Source organism: Ambystoma mexicanum, chromosome 6p (assembly GCF_040938575.1).
Source record: "Ambystoma mexicanum isolate Mex_15411 chromosome 6p, UKY_AmexF1_1, whole genome shotgun sequence".
NCBI classification, from domain to species: domain Eukaryota; kingdom Metazoa; phylum Chordata; class Amphibia; order Caudata; family Ambystomatidae; genus Ambystoma; species Ambystoma mexicanum.
Window position 1 is genome coordinate 450,923,336 of NC_090935.1, and position 18,548 is coordinate 450,941,883.

An 18,548-nucleotide genomic window follows, 5' to 3' on the forward strand; every position below is an offset into this window, starting at 1 on the left:
AGGGCTCAATGGGAATGGGGATGGAGCTAATAACGGGCCCGTTATTAGTTCCCTGGTCCCTTAGTGGCTCCTGCTAAGAGCGGCTTGTAAAACCAGGAGCCCATAGCGGGACCCACTAAGGGACCGCGTATTAGGGCAGTAAGGGTTTACCGGCACCGGTCTCCTTACTGGTGCCCGTTAACCCTTACCGCCCACCTCGTGATGAGGCCCATTGTATGTGGACAACATACCCACTGCCTGTATACTCAAGACTCTTCTTACTGAAGCACTACTCCCTTAACTGAGAATCATCAACATCTCCCTAACTCAAGGCACCTTCCCCTCATGCTGCAAGACCAGACACATATTCCTGCTTGTTAAGAAACCAACACTGGACCCTGACAATCCTGGCAACTACCTCTCCAACACCCATCTACTCTTCCCAGTTAAGATCCTTGAGAAAACAGTCGCCATGCAACTTGCCCAACATATTGAAGCCAATAAACTTCATCAGTCCTACCAATCAGGCTTCAGACCCTGTTGCAGCACAGAAATGGCTACCATCAAGGTGATCAAAGATGCCCTTAAATGCCCTTGATGGGGGTCATCCTTGCCTCATTGTTCTCCTGGACCCCTCAGCAGCATATGACACAGTAGTCACCAGACACATGGTCCCATGGGGCTCAGCAAGATCGTCCTCAGCTGGTTCAAATTCTACCTTGATAATCTCCAACAATGTTCAAATGGATTCTTCCATATCCCCAACTGTACCTATGACCTGTGGAGTCCAGCAAGGTATCCATCATGTCCCTCATGATCCTTAATTATTACCTGGAACCCCTTGGAACTCTCATCGCTCCACACATCACCCACATCCACCAATACACAGATGACACGCAGATCTACCTAAAAATATCTTTCATCGAAGACATCCAGACGGTCAAGGCCTGCCTCACTTTGATCCAGTGCTGCATTTCCAGTGCTTATCTGAAGCTCAAAACATACAAGAATAACTAGTTGTGAATTCCGATTGCTGAACAACAGTACCAAACACCCTGACATTCAGTACAAAAAAGGTAGCAGGCGCCCCTCTCTAGAAAGAACATGGCATTATAACCTGTTCTGTGGTTATTTCCCACAGTCCGCAGTCATCGCTTTTATCAGTCTTTGTCCCACCCGAAATACCAGGCAAACCTCCTTTGAACAACAGTAACAACAGCAACCCCAGACACGTGTGTCAGTCTTTTTGGGCCTCATCAGTGAGGTGGAGATGTGCCTCTCTGAGCACGGTAAGCAAGAGGTCCATGTCTGGGTTCCCCCAGTAATTTAGGGTGACCAACCCCAAGTTCCTTGCACAATACAAAAAAAGGTAGAAGGTGCCACTCTCTAGAAAGAACAAGGCTTGATAACCGGTTCTGTGTTTTTTCCCCCTTTGAGAGTCCACAACCATTGCTTTTAGCTCACTGTACCTTTCACAAAGGAAGAATATCCATTTGGATATCAGTCTTGGCCCCACCCAGATGGACAGTCCAGCACCAAAATGCCAGGCAAACCTCCTTTGTACAAGAGTACCAACAGCAACCCCAGACACACGTTTCAGCCCTGACATCCATACCTGGCTATGAACATCTATGGATCCACACACTGGCTGGCCAACTTTGCCAATTCCCTTGGGTTTAACATCGACAGACACCTCACATTCAAACAGCAGAAAGCAAGGAAGACACAGACAGCTTGGTACCAACTTTCTCTTCTGCAGCAAATCAAGTCGTTCATCCCAGAAACATCTTCTGGCCTGCTGTCCAAGCATTGGTCCTCTCCCACATGAATGGTGGCAATGCCCTTTTGGAAGGGTTCCATTGACTACCCTGGCACCTCTGAGATGTTTTGTGCATGCTGCAGCAAGACTCAATAAAGGACTCCACAAATTCAATCACTTCACCATGACCCTAATTGAACTGCACTGACTCCTGCTGCAAGCATGTATCATCTTCAAATCCTATTGCATCATCTAAAAGGCTGTCATGCACAAGTCTCCAAGCTACCTCACTAAGAAACTCAGCATCTCCAGAGGCCTGTGATCCACCAGAATTAAGGAAATGTGCAGGCATAAACTCGGATGGTGCAAGAAGGAAAGAACCAGAACACAGAAGACAGGCATTGCTTGTCTATGATCCAAGGCTCTGAAACCCCCACCTCCCATCAACATTAGATTAGCCCCATTGCTTGCACAGTTCTGGAAAGAGCTCAAGAATTTCCACTTCAAGGAATGGCCCCTCCCTAACACCTAGGTCCTCACACCCAGCATTCCCCACTCTACCTAGAACTAGGTGATCGTCACCCCAATGTGTCCTCTGCTGGCTGCTTGTAGAACCCTTGCCACGGGCACAACTACCATTGGGGCTAAACCCCCTCAAAACAGACATGTTACTGTTAGGGTGAGTTTTGTGGCAAATTAAATGTGCACTAGATCCAGTGTACGTTTCATTCTCTGAAGAACTTAAACTTATTTAAGTATCACAGAGTTGGAAAACACCAAATTCAGTGGTCATTCTGATTTTCCCACAATGCTCTTTGATTTTATGTGAAGCAGCAATTTGATATTTATCCCTCTCCCTTTTCTTGTAAGTGATTCATTTACAGAATGAAGGGGATTACTTACAGGGTCTCATTTTAAAATCTGTGGTGCAGTCAAATAATTTGCAAGCAGAGTGGGAGACAGAATGGGGAAATATGTTTCCTCATTCGTATGCCCACTCTGCATGTATAACCACCTAGTTTAACACGCAGTTGTAAAACTAATGAATTCCTGTGGAATCCGCCTGTGTTTAACACCTGCTAAAAGCAGTTGGAACTCATAGGAATGCAATGTATGTAATGTGCAAAGTAAAATTTGCAGGCAGCTTTTACATTAGTTTACAAAATGGAGAGTAAATGAAAGTGTAAAGGTGATTTTGCTTGTGCATGCAGTGTTGTTTTGCAATCCATTTTGTAAAAACTGAAAATTGCAAGCACTGGCGCATGGGTGCGAACCTTGTTGATCCCTTGCATGTAATTACCACTTTTAACAAAATGAGCCTGACTGATGGAAGTGTTTCTATATGGAGTGTGGGAGTGTATTAGTTACAGACAGCAATGTACGTGTAAACTATGCTAGGGAGACTTATATAGAATATGCAGACTGGATGCAACCAGACCACTTGAGACCGTGAAGACTGACCCAAACTAAATGATTGCAAGGTCTCATGATTTATTGTTCCAAGCATTCAGCTACCTTTGTAGGCAATGCCAATCACTCTTTATACCACATCCCCCTCAAATTCATGTATACTGGATTGTTTCATGTGGTACCATAGAGAACTCATTGTTAATTACATGCCTTTACATGCCTTTACACCAACTTTCTGTCAAAAACTGTGCTGTAAACAGCACAATTTCAACACATTATGTATAAAAATGTTCTCAGTGGGATAATCTACCTGCATTAATTAGGGCCTGTTCACTATGCTTGGTCACTTGTGCTAATTCGTGGGAATGTTAATGGCCCTCATCTCAAAATACTCACAAGCTACCACTGTAACTGAATCATTTACAATGCCAGTGCCCCCTCAGATGCCACCCAATGCGTGGGCAACATAATCTGCCTCTGCAATTGTCATATACAAAATAATGTTACTGGATGTAAACTGGCATGACGACGAGGCTATCCAAATACACCCATCTTACTTTCAAAGTGATGGTGTCTATAATTGACTTATGATGACCATATTAATTAGGCCTTACTTTACAGACTCTGCAGGGAGCATGCTGCAGAGAGGCCTGCCTTGGTGCCAGCCTAGATTGTTTCAGAACAGAGCCACACAATACAACACATCCAACATCATGCTGCAGTTGAGAGTCAATTGCCACAATTTCTGAAACCTACAAAGAACTATCTGAACCAAGCCCCCTTGCAACTCGGAAAGTGTTCAAAGAAATGATGAGTCACAAACAAATTCTTTGGGCTCCTTGAGAGTGCATGTTCTTCTCTGCAGTATGGCTTTCATTGTTTTCCATTCAGGTGTTTCTCCCATGGTCTCCCAAAACTCACAGCCTATAAATCGCTACAGCAACATTGTTAGAGTAATACAGTGCTGCCATAATTAATCCCCAACACTCAGCATGACTAAACTGGGGAAGTGCTTAGAGAGTGATGTTGATGGATAATAATAATAATAATTCTTTAATGTGGTACAGAATGAAAATAAATTCAAACTTTACACATACAATTTTTTACATATTTCAGATCACAAAACATTATACTAAATTCAACAATATACATAAACATACAAATAAAATCATGAATGAATATCAATATTAAAAACTACAACTGAAAAGAACCATTGCATAGACTATGTAGCTAACTAATTTCCATCTCCACTGAGGAACTCTATATGTTCTCATGTACTCCTCAATCTTGGGATAATTCCACCCCACCCTTCAGTCCAAGTTCCAATTGTTGCCAGATGTTATAGAGTGCAATAAATAAGTGCATGTTGCTGGTATTGGTGCAATAGAGCCAAAACGACATATCACGTATTGTTGCACAATCATGTATAAAGTCGCCCAAATGGCGAACAATTGTGTCTCTCAATGTCTGGCATTCAGTGAGAAGGTGTCTAGCTGTCTCAAGACAATCTGGGGATTTGCAGAGACGACATATGCGCTTATCTACCGGGATTTTCTCCCAAGCCCCTCTACTGTACACGGTGGGCAATTGCTCTAATCTAAACAGGATGATGAAGCGTCTAAGTCTTCTGGAGGGGCAGAGAGATAAGTAAGCTTGAAGCTTCATGAAGTTATACAATCGATAACAAAGTGATATGTCTCAAGATTACTTATGTGGGCGAAATTCTCTAGCCAGTCCCATATGTCTACTTTTTTACCTAATACATGTAAGGTTTCCTTTGTGACCATAGTCCCTCTATGTATCCATCCAATGTCAATGAAAAATTTAACCATGTCTTTCTAGAGGGGTGAGGTAGAATATTTTTTGGTCACCTCCTGGTGGATCACGGATAGTAGGGGGTTGGCAGAGTCACCTATCATCTTAAGGTGAAAGCCAGCTCTTTTCCTCAGTACCATAGCTTTGAAAGAGGGAAGACCCAGTTCTAGTCTAATCAGTGCCATCGGTACCCCCGGGGGTAACCCCAAGATCTGTCTCCAGAACTTGCCCTCCAGCACTTGTAACCACCCTAGATCCATAGTGTGCAGTGACTCGAGACCATATACAATCATGGGTGATGGATAATGGAACGGGTCTCTGAAAGGAGTGGGCAGAGATCAGAGCAGGATGGATGTAAGATAAGGTTAAGGGGTGGAGGGAGGAGTCCCATTGAAGGGGACATTAAATGGGATATATGTCGAAAATATAGTGTGCACCTCATGTTTGGACGAGATCTCTCCAGAGAGAGGACAATTACTGAATGTACATGTACATGTCACATAAGGCCGTAAGAATTTGCAGAGTCTACAGGAGAGTTCATGGCTTTCCATTTTTTACAAAAGTGACTGAGCAGATTATTCTCTGTTATGATGTCCAGATTGTTCAGGTGGTTCAATGTTATGATAGGCAGCTGTTCAAAGTAACACAACGGGCTGGAGAAGGGGTGGGAAGATACAGTAGTAGGCTTCCCTCTCTCTTCTCCCGTGGGTTTAACCTCCCTAGCCCAGGTGTCCCTAAATCTCAGGTTTCCCCATGAGCAATCAGTAACAGCTACTATCTCTGCCCAGCTGGTTGTGAGGGCATAAATGCAACAGCCTAATCTATCTGACCGCATCTGGTGATTTTCTAGAGAGGACCTATCTTGACACTTCCCAGGATTTTAATTGTGGCTTGATGTGAAATGTGCCAAACTCAGATGCTCTGGTTCAGCCTCACCTTCTCTCCTCTACCTCCTTCCTTTCTCCCTCTGTCTACTCTTTGTCCATACTCCCTCCAGTCTTCTTGCACCCCTTATCACCTCTCACATTTCTCACCCAGCTATCAACTGTCACTACACCTCTCTCCTCACTGCTTACGGCAACATTCTCCTTGCCTCTCACTACTCCCATCTTCTCACCTCTCACTACTCCCCCCAAACTATACCCTTCTTTGCACCTCTTACTACGCTCCTCTTCTTACCTCACACTATACACCTACACTCGATCTACACCTGGCCATACACTTTCTGCCTATCAGTTAGCACTGCCGGTATGGCACGAATCTCGATCCCTGTGTCAATTGTTTAAACCCATTGGTGCTAGGGATTATATTGACAGACTCCATGCTCCTGGGAACAGCTATACATCTGCCAACTCGCAGAGAGAGGAAGTTTGGTTTCTTTGTTAAATCCTTTATCCCTTTCCTGACTTATTGAACCAATATGCTTTTTGAGGAGAACACCTTTGTATTTCTGCTCTGAATCACTGAGCCCATCCTACAGGTAGAATCCTTTGTGTTTCTGGGCTAACCACTTCAGCCCATTTTGTTTTGGAGGGGGGCATTTTTACTCATGTGACAGCACTCTGGACCATTCATCTTGCGAGATGGAGGGGGATCTTCACCTATATGCTAATTCCAGAGGACTATATTGTTTTGAGAGGTTCTCTGATACTAGATTAAACACTGTTTTTGAGTAGCACATCATGACAGTCTCCTCCCGCCTATAAATACTGTGGTAGCATGTGTTGTCACCACCCATTGTGATACTAGTCAATATATACATATACATCAAATAGGTGTAGAGCGGAGTTGGATTTACTGGGCTTCAAACCTGTGCTCTCTAGGCTAAGCACACATACCCGAAGAAAATGCCTAACTTGCTATTTTATAGTCTTAATGACCAGAAATCATCCTTTAACTGGTTCTATTTCCTCAAATGCCCACCCATTCTACATGCAAAATTCCCAGTCTACGGACAGTATACTCTGACTCTTTTTTTCTACAAGTGAATGAGTCTCCATCCTTCTTAGGGTCAGCAATGTCCCCAGCTGTGTGCACTAATAGAAGCTCATTTGCTATAATTTAGCCATTTTATACACTAGGTGTGTGGTTCCCACAATTCTTCCTTCATTCAGGTGGCAGAATGTATTCCCTCTGTTAATCTCATTGATCCATTGTTGGTTTTGTGTTTCTTTATGTATTTGTAATAGTGGGTCATTAGTCCACCGGCACATCTGGCAGAGGTCCTGTTCTTGATCTATGCTACCCATCTTTAGGCTGGTGATACATTGCAGGTGCATTTGCTATGTCTCTAGCTACTGTTGGTTGAACAGGATGTTGTGGAAACTCAGATTTAGTAATTAAGCTTACAGTCACTCTGCCAGTACTTTCCTCGAAGGTTTTCTCTCTCGCTCTCTAAACCATCCCACTTGCAAGTGCCCAATTTCTGTCTCTGGTTAATCCCCAAAACCCATCCCTTCCACACATACTTGCTGATTATCATGGATCTACTCCCCAGAACCAATCTTTTGTATAGGCATAGAAGTGGCTAGTGATCCACCTCTTTGTTAATCTCCAGAACCATTGTTTCTAACATAACAATAACTTAGGTTTGTACAGCTCTTTCTGTCGCAGTTTCGATTTTAATGGCAGGTTCTCTGTCCTGGCATTGATAGCCAGAGCCCATTTTTTTTACAGATATAATGTTCTTTGGCCATTGATGAATCCCACAATCACATCCTTCCTACAGTTGATAGGTTTTTTGTACATTGGTGAATCACCAGATCCCCTACTCCCTACAATGGGAAAGTTGTTTTTGGCCCTGAAAACCATCCCAGAATCCACACTGAATACAGTGAACAGATCTTCTATTGCTCTATGAAGTGCAGAGTGATCTATCCTTAAGGTAGTATGTCATTCTTTTTTCTTGGGAATTGGAAATTCTATTGGATCCATCATTTCAAGAGTTAAATGTCTTACATCCCTTCCTTTGAGTAAGACAATGCCCAAATGCTATCAGCTTTAATGCTTTTTTTCCATGGGGCAATGGGCAGAATATATACTTCTTCGAGGTGAAATGTAGCATTTTGGCCCAGCCCACAATTCATCCGCACCTGCAGGAGAAAGGTCCTTCATTCCTTCCTGCAAACTGAAAACATGGTGTAACTGTACACATCTACTTTGCTTTCCAACAGTACATTTACAGTAGTTTAGTAAAGTAATGCTGGTAAAGCACAACAACGCAATGCTAAATGTACATTTGCCAATATTGCCCCCACCAAAATTTCAATGGTAGTTGCTGTTCTGTCCTGCACCCTTCAGAGACACCGTCATACTGGCAGGTCCGACAGGTAATGGATTCAGCAGGATACTAACAGTTTACAATTATACCAACACACAGACAACAGGTCCTCTCTGGCTACTTTTGGTTGAACTGTCTTTTGTGGAAAGCACAGGACTTTTTTCATGTCATTAAATAGTTGATACATGACACTTTGAAATACAGCCGCAGCATACTCCAAAGCAAAGGGCATGCATCTGCATTGAAAAAGACCCTCTGGAGTGATGATTGCTGTAATGTCCCTAGTAGTCGGGTGTAAAATGATCTGGTTATAGGCCGACTTCAAGTCCAATGTACTCATGACATTTGCACATTAAATAGTGCCTAGCATCTCTGTTATGTTGGGTAAATTAGGTCTATCAGGTAGTACACAGTGATTCACAGGTCTCAAATCAATGCAATGTCTGAGCTTATCGTTAGGCGTATGTACTACCCCTAAAGGAGAAACCCATACAGAATATTCTACCCTCTCTATCACGCCTTGTCTTTACATCATTTCTGGTTCTTCCTTCACTGCAGATCTGATGGCTAACAACACTGCTCTCAGTTTTTGTACATTTGGACAGAACTGGCCTTCATTCTAATCTTGTGCATGAATGCCTTCAAATTACCTAACTCTTCTCGACAAACTTCATGTTGCATCAAATCCTTATGCACATTATCATTCACAATCTCAACCTCATAGACTGCCTCTTCTGCATTTGGATCATGCTTTATTTTCAAACTTTTTTTGGTATGACCAACTTAAAAAAGTGGATCATTCCCCTTTTTAGAAACATACACATTTCCCTTGGCTGACCAATCTTTAAATTTCATGATTGCCCAGAACCATCCTTCTAATTCAATTATTTTGTCTCCATAGACCACATAGTTAATATCCACCACATTAAGGGTGATACCTTTTTATCTTTGTCGCAAAGATAGACTTGGGCAGTAAAGTATACTTGGCTCTAGAGTCCATCACCATCCCTACGTTCACCCCTTCACACTCAGTGGTAGACATAGGCTTTCCAATATCAGCATCATGATCTTGAATCATGGCAATATCCTCAGATGTGCCATCAATGAAGCACGTACACTCTTCCATATCGTTACACAATTCATCCACACAGTCAACACTTCCAATCTTCATTCTACAACACGACGTGAAAGTTCTCGTTGGTTGGATTTCTTGCATAAAACCTTGAAGGCTGGACATGTATCACTGCTTGCAAAATGAAACACACTGTCACATTAAAAACACCTTTTCTTATCTTCGTCTTCCCTCTTCACTTTGTGCTTCCCAATTCTCTTTTTCACACCTTCTTTCTTGATGCCCTGTTTCCTTTTGTCAAATGTTCTTGCCTGTACAGCTGAAATCTCCATAACTATCACATCCCCAGTTTTCTTTGTGTCAGACTCAGTTTTCTTTTCTAACTCATGTGTGTGTATGTTCCACTTCCTTTGCTACTCTAATAACCTCATTAATATAAGGTTTGCATTTAAACCACAACGCCTCCCTCAATTTTCCATCCCTGCACTCTATCATGAAGTGATCTCGCATCCCTTCATTTAAAGTGCTACCGAATTCACTTGAGGCTGCCAAATAAAATACAAAGAATCGTGGGGAAATCGTCCACATGCTTCAGGCGGGAATAACACACCCATAGCAGCCGCCAAACTGCATCACATGGCACTTCTCACCTTCAGCTTTCCAGTTAGTCCAGCGTAGACCACGTCAGATGGCTCCAAAATGAGCAGAAGTCAGGTTCTTCAACTCGGGTGCTCACATGGCGACACAGTGGAGCACAACCACAGCAGCAAGTTCGAGGCACAACCACAGTAGCAGTAGGATGGCACAGACTTCCTTCACGGGGTCTGCAGAACAAAGGCTACTCGGTGGGGTTGCCGTGTTGAAACCTGTTGCCAATGAAATAATCCAAGGTTCACCTAAGTAGGAAACACCTTCTCTATTAAGTTTATTAACAGTTCTTTATTATTAACACTCCACCAGCTTCATCTCAGGTCTTCTCTTAACTGCCCTTCACTCCTGCATCTTTCCCACCACATTCCACATGCCATGTTCCATGTTCTCACAATACATAATGGAGAATGCTATACAATTGAATAGGTATTTTTGAGGACACTGCCATCAGATACCCATGTACTCACACCATTTCCCCACAGTTTCCTTCTCATGGCCAAGCAGCCCCATTATCACATCACCTTGCAAAAGTCTGCTCAAAAACCCAAACAGTTGGATTTGCCAAAGCTTGTTTCTGTCGTGCATGAATTCAATTTTGTGGAAAAACTGTGAGCACTTAGGAAAGGTCTGAGAAACTGTATTAACTTTGGTCAATTGCAGTGAGCTTTTAAAAATTGAACCTATTGTACGATTAACCTTAGACTAGGGAACAACTGCTTAAATAATAAACAATTAGCAGAAGAACTTCCAAGGACTTCTATGGAACATCTTTTTGGCTGTCTATATGTAATTCTCAACTTGAGCATCTTAAAATATTGCATTTCAAGGTATTACATTAAGTGAGAAATTAAACTCAAATATGCAAGTTACCATGAATTAAATAACTGCAGATGGGTGGCAGGTGTGATGTTGAGTGTAGGGGCACATTATTTGCAGCAGTCTTTTAACATATTTATATTGCTCCCAATACTTAATGTGCTATGAGAATGTGGTACAAGTGACATTTACTGTGGATACATGTGCTCTTTGAATTCATTCTGTTTTGTCCTAAATAATGTTTGTATGAGGAATTTGCTGGCCTGTTTAAGGCATATGTTTGTTGTGCTATGCCTAGGATTCCACAAAACCCAACTAAGCTCTGCAAGATTCCCTTTTGTCAGAAAGACTTGGATGTTTTCCTGGCACCAATACTCGACTGCTAGAAGCATTGATGCTACATTTTCCTATCACAGAGTTCCCAACAGAAAACAGCACTTGTACTATATTTAGTTAGGGGTGCATGTTTGGCTGTCATTCCCCCTTTGACAGGCCCTGCTAGCTAGACCAACTGTGTAGGTGAATTCCCCAAGAATGACAGAAGCTGGTAATGTAAACTACACACTTGGTGTTGCTCCATAACTTCTGCAGAATATGTTATGTTGTCTTATACCATGCACCGTTACCACTGGGGCGGTCTCCAGGTGCTCACATGGCTCTGCAAGAAAGGGGGTGGAGTGTATTAGTGAGGGTAGAATGATATGTCCAGAACCAGGAGAAACAAGCATCTATGTGTGTTGGCTTGTAGGTTACTTGGTTGTGTGCACTGGCTTGTTGTATCCCTAAGGGTAAGACTCAATGCTTTGATTATTTGCTATATGTGAATAGCCTGTTTCCGTGGCAAGGGTGTTGCTATTGCTGTTTGGGCTCTCTGCACTGAGCCGTGTTCTTCTTTAATATTGCTGCTAGGCACCGCCCATTGGAGAAAGCAGGAAATGTAATCACAACATTGCTGCCATGACAAGGGCATTGCTATTGCTGTTTAGGCTCTCTGCACTGAGCCGTGTTCTTCTTTACTATTGCTGCTACTGTTGTTAAGGACCTAGGCATCGCCCATTGGAGGAAGCAGGAAATAAAATCACAGCATTGTTGCCATGACAAGGGAATTGCTATTGCTGTTTGGGCTCTCTGCACTGAGCCGTGTTCTTCTTTAATATTGCTGATACTGTTGCCATAAGGACCTAGGCACTGCCCATTGGAGGAAGCATGAAATAAAATCACAGCATTGTTGCCCTCACGGCAATAAACCCGTTGCTGTGACAAGGGCGTTGCTATTGCTGTTTGGGCTCTCTGCACTGAGCCATGTTCTTCTTTAATATTGCTGCTACTGTTGTCTTAATGACCTAGGCACCTCCCATTGGAGAAAGCAGGAAATATAATCACAACATTGTTGCCATAAAAAGGGCATTGCTATTGCTGTTTGGACTCTCTGCACCGAACTGTGTTCTTCTTTAATATTTCTGATACTGTTGCCTTAAGGACCTAGGCACCGCCCATGGGAGGAAGCCGGAAATAAAATCACAGCATTGTTGCCCTCGCGGCGATAAGCCTGTTGCCATGACAAGGGTGTTTCTATTGCTTTTTTGTCTCTCTGCACTGAGCAGTGTTCTTCTTTAATATTGCTGCTGCTGTTGTTAAGGACCTAAGCACCGCCCATTGGAGGAAGCAGGAAATAAAATCACAGCATTGTTGCCATGACAAGGGCATTGCTATTGCTGTTTGGGCTCTCTGCACCGAGCTGTGTTCTTCTTTAATATTGCTGATACTGTTGCCTTAAGGACCTCGGCACCGCCCATGGGAGGAAGCAGGAAATAAAATCACAACATTGTTGCTCTCGCGGCGATAAGCCTGTTGCCATGACAAGGGTGTTGCTATTGCTGTTTGGCTCTCTGCACTGAGCCATGTTCTTCTTTAATGTTGCTGCTACTGTTGCCTTGAGGACCTAGGCACCGCCCATTGCAGGAAGCAGGAAATAAAATCACAGCATTGTTGCCCTTGCAGAGATAAGCCTGTTGCCATGACAAGGGTGTTGCTATTGCTGTTTGGGCTCTCTGCACTAAGCCATGTTCTTCTTTAATATTGTTGCTACTATTGCCTTAAGGACCTAGGCACCGCCCATTGGAGCAAGCAGGACATTAAGTCACAGCATTGTTGCCGTGACAAGGGCATTGCTACTGCTGTTTGGGCTCTCTGCACTGAGCCGTGTTCTTCTTTAATATTGCTGCTACTGTTGCCTTAAGGACCTAGGCACCGCCCATTAGAGGAAGCAGGAAATAAAATCACAGCATTGTTGCCCTCATGGCGATAAGCCTGTTGCAGTGACAAGGGCGTTGCTATTGCTCTGTGGGCTCTCTGCACTGAGCCGTGTTCTTCTTTAATATTAATATTGCTGCTACTGTTGCCTTAAGGACCTAGGCACTGCCCATTGGAGGAAGCAGGAAATAAATTCACAGCATTGTTGCCCTCGCGGCAATGAGCCAGTTCCCATGACAAGGGCGTTGCTATTGCTATTTGCCCTTGATCCGATGTCGATCAGGCCCATCAATTTCTCCTCCCATGGTGTGAGGTCGGGTGTGGGTGGTGGTGGCCCTCCTCCTGTGGCCCTGCTTGCACTCCTGTGCTGTGACAGGATGCCTCGCACTCGCACGCGCAGGTAATTCAGCCGCTTGCGGCAGTCCTCCCCATCCCGGGGCACGCGCCCCACAGCACTGACCCTTTGGGCGACGGATCGCCATATTTGGCCTCTACGATGGGCACTGGTTTTCCGCTGCTGTAGCTCATTATGGTATGTCAGGGCCTCCTCCACAAGTACCTCAAGCTCCTGGTCACTGAACTTGGGTTTCCTGACCCTGTCCAGTGCAGACTCTCCCCTAGTGTGCACTTGACTCATTTTCCAGCCTTGGATTGCGTGGATGGCTTCCAGTAGCTGTGATATCCGACGGATTGTGATTTCCAAGATGGCCACCTCTTTACTTCCCGTTCCGGCGGTGACGCATTTCCCGCGCACTATAAGCGCGACGTGGTGGTAGCGCACGGTGCGCTGGATTTAAGGGTTTGCGCTAACGCCAGGGACCGGGGCACGTGCACGATGACTCGTGATCTGGCGGATTATCCGCCGGGTGCCTTGGCGTTAGCGCTATTTAGGTCCGGCGGATAATCCGCCACATTTACCGCCCAAGTCGTGATGAGGCCCTATATAACTGGTGCCAGGTGATCCCTACACTGGCACTGGCTAAAGTGAAATCATCCAGAGCCCAGGCACCCGATGGGTTAGCAAATATCATAACCTGAATAAATGGGCTGTATTTTTACATCTCTTATTTTCTAACATTTGGGAAAAGGGCAGCATACCAGATAGCTGGCATAAAGCTATAGTTGTCCCTATCTATAAAAAGGGGGATAGGAAGAACGCGGACAACTATCGCCTACTGGCTATGACCGACAGTAGCTGCAAAATATTTTGTTCCCTGTTGGTAGGTATTATAAAGAAATGAAGCAAAGAGAAAGGGCTCCTCCCAATCCAACAAACCGGGTTTAGAAAAAACCAGAGTACACTCAATAATCTGGTTATGTTAAAACATATAGGGCCTCATTACGGTTTTGGCGGTAGCCATGCTGCTATTGGTGGCATGTCTGCCTCCAAAACTGGGTCTGGGTCTGGGTTCCCTGAATGGGGAATTACCGGGCCATTCCGAGTTTGGAGGGCCTAGTAATTCCTCCCTCAGGGAACCCGGGCCCGGACCTTCCCCATTCCCATTGGAGCCCCCATAGGGCTCAATGGGAATCGGTGAAGGGAGCTAACAATGGGCAGATTACGACCGGGCCGTTGTTAGCTCCCTGGTCCCCTCGCGGGACCCGGCAATCATGCCTGGTTTTACCAGGCATCATTACCGGGTCCCGCGAGGGGACCTCGTAATCAAGCGGAATGGGTTTAACAGGTCCCTATCCATTTGCAGCACCCGTTAAGCCATTCCGTCAGGGTCGTAATGAGGCCCATAATCGCAGACATTGTAGATAAAAAAGATATGAGCCTCTATGTGTGTTATATCGACTATTCCAAAGCTTTTGATAGTGTTGATCGTGATATACTTTGGAAGAAATAGGCGGGCAGGAAGATATGCCCCATTATTCTACACTTTTTAAGAGAGATGCACAGGGTTACAACTGTTGTAATTTGTTTGGGGAAAGGTGAAAAGATTTCCCCAGAGATTAAAACAAATATGGGCCTCAAGCAGGGCTGAGTTACCTAGCCAGTGTTATATAATCTATATGTGTCGGATCTATGGGATAGATTTACTAATATTTACTATAAGCCGGTCAAGTGGCACAGCAAGTAGAGCGCTTGCTTTGACACCCGTGCAGAGCCTGTTAACGCAGGTTCGAATCCCGGCGGGGCCAAACTCAGCCTTTCATCCTTCCGAGGTCGATAAATGAGCACCACACACCGTGGGTAATAATAAGCAGCGCTCGGATACCTGAGGGTTTGTAGCGCTATATAAAAGCCTAATTATTATTATTATTATTAATATAAATAACTTTCCATCAAAAGTGGGAGGGTTGGGAATTAGTGGCCTCATGTATGCAGATGACACAATATTAATAGATAAAAAACCGGCGGGTTTGCAGAGGATGCTCGATGTGTTGTATCGGCATTCCAATGAAAATACTCTAAGCATTAATATAAACAAAACCAAGGTGATGGTGTTTGGGAAATCTAAAAAGAAAAAAGATAGAACACCAAACCCCCCAATAGCTTCTCCTAGGAGATGGCAGAGTCTAAAGTTCTTCAGAAATGGAATGCCATGAAAAATATATGGCAAGTAAATGTAGATATTCAACTGAAGACTATCTGGAAGTCTACTGGCGCTGTATCATCCCAGGAGCTCTATATGCAGTAGAATCTGTGGGGGGGCAAAGATATGGAAAACCTAGGGAATCTCAAGGGGAAATTGTGGAGACCACTGTTGGGCCTACCAAGGTTGACTCTGATTGAAGCTGTAAGGTGTGAAATGTGGCTTACGTATTTAAAAATGTTGTGGAAAATACAGTGCTGTAAGTTTTATGAAAAGATTTGCATTGGGAGAAGTAGACGGAGAGAGCTTAATGAGTCTTATAGGCAAAAATATGTATAGGAGAGATAAATTGAACATATAGATGACCAACTTGAAAGGTATAACACTCTCCATCCTTAAAGAAAGAAATATACAGTTTCCTACTAATTTAGGGGAATCTAATATTATGTATAAACACCTTCAACGAAAGCCACCAAATGGGACGTGTGTAATAGCCTATCTTACCTTGCCAAAAAGAAACGCTATGCGATTTACACGCTTCAAGGAATAAAACCTGCAATACCCCAAAACTATCTGCTGAAGTCTGGAAATAGAAATTTGGTGAGATTCATAGCACTTCTTAGGTTTAATATACTAACTTGTAAGGAGAACACAGGTGCCTGGTCTGGTATACCCAGGGAGGAAAGATTGTGTAGGCATTGTTGCAGAGAGGTAGAGTCTATTAGACATGTACTCACAGGATGGGAGAAGCTATTATAAGGGTTGTGGAAAGTTTGTGAGTGATTTAAGAATGATTTCATCTAACCAGTTCTGGTCGACCATCTATATGGCGGAAAATATGGTTTTCATTGGCGCAGCCTTCTATATATGGAAGAGAGCAATCCCTAATATTTAAATTAATCCCCTGATATGTAATGGAAAAATGTCTTAGAATAATATTTGATCATGAGTAGGGGGACACAAAATGTAATACAATAGTTAATTGTGTCTGATTGTTGTAATATGCTATCTGATGTTTTATTGTACTTATGCTGTTTTTATCATAATGTTTCTGAATATTATTCAATATAGTGTATAAGGTTTTAATTAACCAATTTACACTTTAAATTCAATTAAAAGAAGTATTTAAAAAAAGTTATATGTGAATGTTATGTTGGGTGCGTGTGTTTCATTTGCAGTTTTTGGTGGTAGTTTGAATGTGTTCACTTGCTTGTTGTATCTGTAAGGAGAAGGTCCAGTCTCCTGGTTCTTTGTTGCATGTGGGTGAATGTTATGTTGGGTGTGTGTTATAGTGTGTTCCATGTGTAGTTTGGCTGGTAGTTATGTTTCTGTGCATTGGCTTCCATAAGGGTCACGTCCTGTTTTGAGTTATTTGTTGTGTGCTAATGTTAGTTAGATTTGGTGTGTATTTGTGTGCAATTTGGCTTTCCCATAGGCGTGTATAGTACTTGTATAGTACTTGTGAGGTATGTTGGAGGGAGCACGAGAAGGGTGGTTAGTATGTTGGTTAATCCCACAATTATTTCAATTATGTCCTCAGAGCTCATCCAGATGCAACTCAATGGTACCCTTCAATTCTTCCTGGTGCGGTAAAATGGCTGCCCCCACCACTGCTCCAACCACAAATTCCACTGAGGGCAATTCATTGGCTAGTCCTACTAGCCCATCTCTGTGCAGCATGAATTACCAGGCATAAAGTGTGCTTCTGGATACAGAAGTGTTAGTGTTAGTAGTTGGCGGTTTTCCTACGGTCTCTCTTGGTATCGTTGGTATTACCCACTTTGTGATAGTCATTGTGAGTTGAACAGCCCAGTTTTCAGTCATCTTCATCTTATATATTGTCCTGATTTCCTTTGGCACTGTGCTCCATAATTTGGCCATCAGGCGTGAGAATGCTGTTTGTCCGAATGTCCTTTTTTCATATTGTTTCCTTTCGATTTGGAGATCGTCACTGGATCGTAGGTCTCTCCCTGGAAAGTAGCAGTTGATTTTAGCCTAGAGGAATTTGTCTCCTTGTCCATGTAGTGATTTGTGGGCAGTGTTTAGGGCTTTGAATTTGATTTGTTTTTAACCGGGAGCCAGTGTAAGGTTCTAAGTGCTGGCGTGATGTGAGCGCTTCTGTTTAATCTCATCAGTATCCTGGCTGCAGTGTTTTGGAGGCACATTTTTTTCTGGTGAGCCGTTCTGGCATTCCAGTGTAGAGGCTGTTTGCATAGTCAATTCTGCATAAAACTAGGGAGAAGATTGTGAGAGTTCCTTTTGAGAAAAATAGATAGGGTTGCATCCCTCTGATTAATCTCCAGAGGTAGAAGCATTTATTTGTGATAGTGTTGACTTGTGGTTCCAGTGAGAGTCTGTTGTCCATTATTATTCCCAGGTTCTTTACCACATTTCTCCGGTTGGGCTCCCATGGCAGGTGGCCAGTTCAGTTGTGAGTTGTTTGTGGAGTCCCCTGTAAGTGAGACCATTATTTCCATTTTGCCCAGATTAAATTGGAGATAGTTGATTGTCATCCAACTGTATATGTCTGTGAGGCACTTGTTAGGGGTGTCATTTGGGTCTTGATTTGTGGCTAACTTCACCATCAGTTGTGTGTCACCTGCGTAGTTGCAGGTGGTCAGTCCGTGGTTCTGAATGATTTTAATCAATCATCAATAGGGACATGTAAAGGTTACACAGGAGAGAAGAGAGGCTGGTGCCTTGAGGCACTCTGCAGGAGACCATTTTGGAGGTTGATGTAAAGGTTGGTAAGTAGGTTCTTTCTGTTCAGTTTCTGAGGAAGGATTGTAGCCATTTTGAGTCTTTTACACCTCAAGCCTTTTTGATTATTGTCATGTGTCTGATTGTGTCGAACACTTCTGATATGTCTAGACGTATGCAGGCAGCCATGGTATTGTTGTCTGTGCTTATTTTTAGTTTGTTCCATATTTAAAGGAGTGTTGATTCTGGTCCTCTCCTGGAATCTGAAGCTGA